This window comes from Nelumbo lutea, chromosome 1 (genome assembly GCF_056320005.1).
Source record: "Nelumbo lutea isolate HS-2025 chromosome 1, American lotus-T2T, whole genome shotgun sequence".
Taxonomy (NCBI): domain Eukaryota; kingdom Viridiplantae; phylum Streptophyta; class Magnoliopsida; order Proteales; family Nelumbonaceae; genus Nelumbo; species Nelumbo lutea.
Genome location: NC_142684.1, coordinates 24,286,431 through 24,292,197, shown reverse-complemented (window position 1 = coordinate 24,292,197; position 5,767 = coordinate 24,286,431).

Sequence of the window (5,767 nt, the reverse complement as noted above, 5' to 3'; positions counted from 1 at the left end):
ACCAGATCTGAACCAAAAAGGAGTAGGGAGTGATAATACCTGATACAGAGAAATACTATCTCTCAATGGAGGTGTTCACGCCCAAGGTAGGATCCAAAATCTGCTCCCACTAAAGATGGCGCAGTGCAGAGTGGAGCAGAATCAACAGTGTTCTTCCAAAAGAACTTGATCCTTCTTAAGAATCACCTGGACGGCTTGTGAATACAACTCCCACCAATCTTTTCTCCAAAAGATTGGGATCAAGATCCAATCTTGATTTCTCCCAAGAACTGGAAATCGATCTGTTGTAGGCGGCAACTACAGGAAGGAGGCGGCAAGAGAGTATTTGCTGGCTGCAGATTCTCTCTTCTATGATTTCAACTCTGAAGACAAGACTATCTATTGCTTGCTTGTGATTGATGTCTAAAGGCTGCCGCCCCCTCTTCCTTTTATAGACTTAAAGGGATCAACTCCTAATCCCATTAGGAGTTGCAAACCCAAATCATATCTGGATTAGAAGTCCCTTTAAGATAAGGGATAACCCTTATCTTATCTACAGATTAGATCAGCCATCTCCTAATCTAATTAGGAAGTTTCCAGATCTAAATCTCATTTGGATCTTGGACTCTCTAAGTGGATAGGGTGTGGGCCCAATCCTATCAGCTGATCCATCTCAGAATTCGCCCCTTAAGTGACTAATCAAATTAGCCCAGTTCGAAATGGGCTTAAGGCCCATTTAAGGTTATGTATTCATTTAGCCTTCCAAACTACTACCCAGTTGGGCTTTCTTGTATGGCGTGGGACCCAAACATTGATCTACACATCAGTCACATGGGTTCAGCCCAGCCTTTGTTACAAGGCCTAGCCGAATACACCCCCTGAAACCCCCTAAAACCCATCAGATGGGCTCTATGGGCCCAACACTTACTCTAAGTGGTCCCTGGGCCAAGCCACCTTGTAACACCCAGGGACTGTGGGCAGATGCAAGATTAGCCCATCAGGTATTATCCTCAATGGTCTTACACTTAACCTCTCAGCCCATAATGATCATACACTGCCCGACAAGAGAGGACCTCTCCCTCGGCTGCAAGGAACAGTGTTGCACTCTCTCAAGTATGGATCCCAGGAATTAAAACCTATTTGCAAACATTTCAAAACTATAATATATATACTTTTATATCTCATATAAAATATATTTTGCAAAACAAATCTCAACGATTGAAATCGGCTGCCGGTAGTCTTGGTTTCCATCAGTGAGAGTGCATCCCCAATCATTACCTTTGCCCGACAAAGGGGCTGATCCTATCACTATGATCACCTACTCAGATGAATTCTCAGACTGTCCCAACATACCCAGGTTTTGACCCCCGCTAAGGATCTCACTGATTGGTACATCAAAGATAGCCCGATCCGACACCTAGTGCAGTATCATAATCGAGTCTAGGGGTCGGGTGTAACTTTCCAGTTTTACCCATCAATCTCCAAGGTCCAGAGCAATACTAGAAATCTGGTCCAGTTCAAAGATTTAATTAGTCCTACACTGTATGTGCGTAGGGTCTCACCCCGGTAGCTAAGACAAGTCACACCAACCGATTTGGTTGCACCACAGTGTCAACCTTGTCAGGATAGGTCTCCCTAGATCGACCCACTGGCTGTGAACATTCTAACTAACATGAGTCTCATTAAGTGTCCAGTTTAAGGGTATTACACAGAAACATACCAAGGGAACATGAATCAAATATGCACTTTTATTTATTTACAATAAACCCATAAAGTACATCATTTTGATTGAAGCTAAGGGCATACAAAACTATCTAGCAACTCCCACTTGCACTTAGGTCCAATCAGGTACTAGTCGGAGCCCATGCTTTCCACGTGTTTCTCAAACACTTTCTGTGATAGTGGCTTTGTTAATGGGTCTGCTACATTTTCCGCTGACGCTACCTTATGAATCAGGACGTCCCCTCTACCAACAATCTCCCTTAGTACATGGTACTTCCTCTCGATGTGCTTCGACTTCGAGTGGGCTCGTGGCTCCTTAGCCTGAGCAATAGCTCCATTGTTGTCACACAACAATGGGATGGGTGATGTGCTGGACGGAACTACTCCTAACTCGTGAATGAACTTCATCCACATGGCTTCTTTGGCAGCCTCACTTGCGGCAATGTACTCGGCCTCGGTCGTTGAGCCTGTAGTGGACCCCTGTTTGCTGCTTTTCCAGCAAATAGCACACAATCCTATCGTGAAAATATATCCGGATGTAGACTTTCTATCATCTGGATCCGACTGGAAATCAACATCTGTATACCCTTGGATCTGTAGTGAATTACCATCGATTACTAGACAAAACTCTTTTGTCCTTCGAAGGTACTTAAGTATGTTTTTCACAGTAGTCCAGTGCTCCTGCCCTAGGTTGGCCTGAAATCTGATTACTACACTCACTGCCTGAGCAATGTCAGGACGAGTGCACAGCATGCCATACATGATGCTCCCCACGGCAGAGGCATAAGGAACGTCTTTTATGCCATCAATCTCCTCAGAAGTCTTGGGAGACATCTTCTTGGAGAGAGTGACTCCGTGCCTGAAAGGAACATTTCCTTTCTTGGAGTTTTCCATGCTGTATCTTTTGACTATTTTGTCAATGTAGGTAGATTGGGATAATCCTATTATCCGCTTCGATCTATCTCTATAGAGTCGAAGACCCAGTATATAGGAGGCTTCTCCAAGATCTTTCATGAAGAATTGTTGTGAAAGCCATACTTTCATCGTAGTTAACATTCCTACATCATTCCCAATGAGTAGAATGTCATCTACATACAGAACCAAGAAGGTAACCTTATCTCCACTGTACTTCCTGTAAACACAGGGTTCATCCGGATTCTGCTCAAAGTCAAATGATTTGACAGCAGAGTCAAAATGGATGTTCCAACTTCTAGAAGCTTGCTTAAGCCCATAAATGGATCTATTAAGTTTACATACCATGTTTTCCTGACCTGCAGCAATGAAGCCTTGCGGCTGCTGCATATAGATATCTTTAGTAAGATCTCCATTCAGGAATGCAGTTTTGACATCCATCTGCCAAATCTCATAATCATGGTATGCTGCTACAGCTAGCAGGATCCTAATGGATTTAAGCATGGCCACAGGCAAAAATGTTTCCTCATAATCGATGCCCTCTTTCTGAGTGTACCCTTTCGCCACTAGACGAGCTTTGAAGGTCTCAACCCTACCATTGGGGCCCTTCTTCCTCTTGTAAATCCATTTGCAACCGATTGCTTTTACCGCAGAGGGCGGATCTACTAGAGTCCAGACTCCATTGGTCTCCATTGAGTCCATCTCTGCTCTCATGGTCTCCACCCACTTCTGAGAATCTTTGTCCAACATAGCATCCGCGTAAGTCACGGGATCCTCCTCACTAGTCAAGGTTTCCACCAGGTAACTATCCCGGTCATAACCATAACGGATTGGTGGCCTGGATACCTGAGTGGATCTGCTAGGTTGGTCACTACCTAGAACTTGTGGGACATCTTCCACTGCTCCTGAGCTCTCCTCATCACGAACAATTTTCTGACGATGGGTGTCCAGGATGAAATCGGTCTCCAAGAATTAGGCATTTTGACTGCATAACACTTTCTGCTCACTTGGGTCATAGAATAAGTAACCTACAGAGCCTTTTGGGTAGCTTACAAATAGGCAACGGCTGGTCTTGGATTCCAAATTGTCTGCACTCGTTCTTTTAACATGTGCTGGACAACCCCAAATCTTCAAGTGTCTAACACTTGGTTTCTTTCCCGTCCAAAGTTCATATGGAGTGTTCGGAACTGATTTGGTTGGAACTCGATTTAGCACGTAAATCGCAGTCTCTAATGTGTAACCCCAAAAGGATGTGGGTAACTCTGAGTGTATGAGAAGTGACCGGACCATATCCAATAAGGTTCTTTTCCTCCTTTCTGAAACACCGTTGAGTTGTGGTGTAGCAGGAGGAGCTAATTGTGATACTATCCCATTGTCCTTTAAGTAGTCACTGAAGTCGTCAGAGATATACTCACCACCTCGATCAGATCAAAGGGCTTTAATTTCTCTCCCCAACTATTTCTTGACCTCTTGTCTAAACTCTTTGAACTTTTCAAAGGATTCAGACTTGTGTCTCATTAGGTACACGTAATCATATCGTGAGAAATCATTTGTAAAGGTGATGAAATACACGTGTTGATTTCGTGTCCTAACACTCAGGGGACCACATACATCAATATGTATTAGGTCAAGTGTGCCTGTACATCTTTCAGGCTTACTGTTAAATGGTCGTTTTGTCATCTTGCCGTGTAGGCAAGGCTCACAGGTGGGAAGATCTTCTACAGTTAGAAAATCCAAAGGACCATCCTTTACCAACCTTATGATTCGGTCAACACCGATGTGGCCAAGTCAGTAATGCCACAGACACGTGGGATTAACTGTATCACGGGCTCTCTTCTTGGGGATTTCAACCGACGTAGTTTCGGTTATGTTAGTTTTTAGAGAAGGATGTAGAACATAGAGACCATTCTCCAGTTCCCCGTATGCGATGAATCTGTTATTTCTTTTAATAGTAATCGTATTACTAAAGAAGATAGAATAACCATTTGCACACAGTTTTGAAACAGAAATCAAATTTCTTCTTAAATTTTGTACATAAAGACAATCTTTCAGTACAATTTTTCCTTCTCTAAAAGTTAACTCCACGGTTCCTATTGCCGTGGCTGCAACAGTTGCAATAGTCTCCAAGTAGAGAGTGACTTCTCCTTCACTCAGCCCTCTGCTTACCTTGAACTCCTGCAGTGAGTTACACGCATGAGTTGAAGCACCAGAGTCAATACACCTGGACGCAGAAGTTACCAATAAATTGGTTTCTATAACACAAGTTTCGAATTTACCTTTCTTGGATTCTAGGTAGGCAAGACAATTCCTTTTCTAGTAGTCGGTCTTCTTGTAGAAGTGACAGGCATTCAATGCTTTGTCTTTCTTCTGCTTCTTGCCCTTAGTCACTTTCTTCTGAGGCTTCTTTTCCTTCATCTTTCTCTTGCCCATCTTGCTAGCTTCAACAAGCATAGCTACAGGCTCATCCTTTCTAATAAGTTCTTCGGCTCTTTGCAACATATTGCTGAGCTCTTGCAAGCTGACATTCAGCATGTTCATGTTATAATTCATGATGAACGGATTAAAGGAAGGAGGCAAAGAGTTAAGGATAGCATCTATCTGGGTTGCAAGGTCCAACCCGGATCCAAGAGCCTCCAGTTCGTTGATGTAACCCATCATCCGAAGACAATGGTCGTGAACTTGTTGGCCCTTGGACATTTGAGTGGTCATGAAATGTTTCAAGACCTTTTGTCGAGTAGAACGATTTTGCTCTTCATACATCGTCCTCAGGCTGTCCAATATGTCCTTGGCAAGTTCGATCTGATCGAACTACCTCTGTATTGGGTTGTCCAAGGAGGCAATGATGTAACACCGGGCTAGGGAGTTTTTCTCCTCCCATTCCTGATAGTCTCTCCTTCGGGCCTCAGAAGCCCTATCACCCGGACGCTCCGGGGCAGGATTCTTTGCCACTTTGTCCAGCTTTTCAGAAGCTAGGACCAGCATAAGGTTCCTGTACCAGTCGGCATAGTTTGGGCCCTTAAGCTTGTTGTCATCAAGAAGCTTTGCAAAAGATCCGTTTGCCATTTTCTGATAAAAGAGCAAACATCAGTCAACAACCTATTTTGATTCATGTTCATAGATATGGATTTTAATCTACGATCCATTTCCATTTATT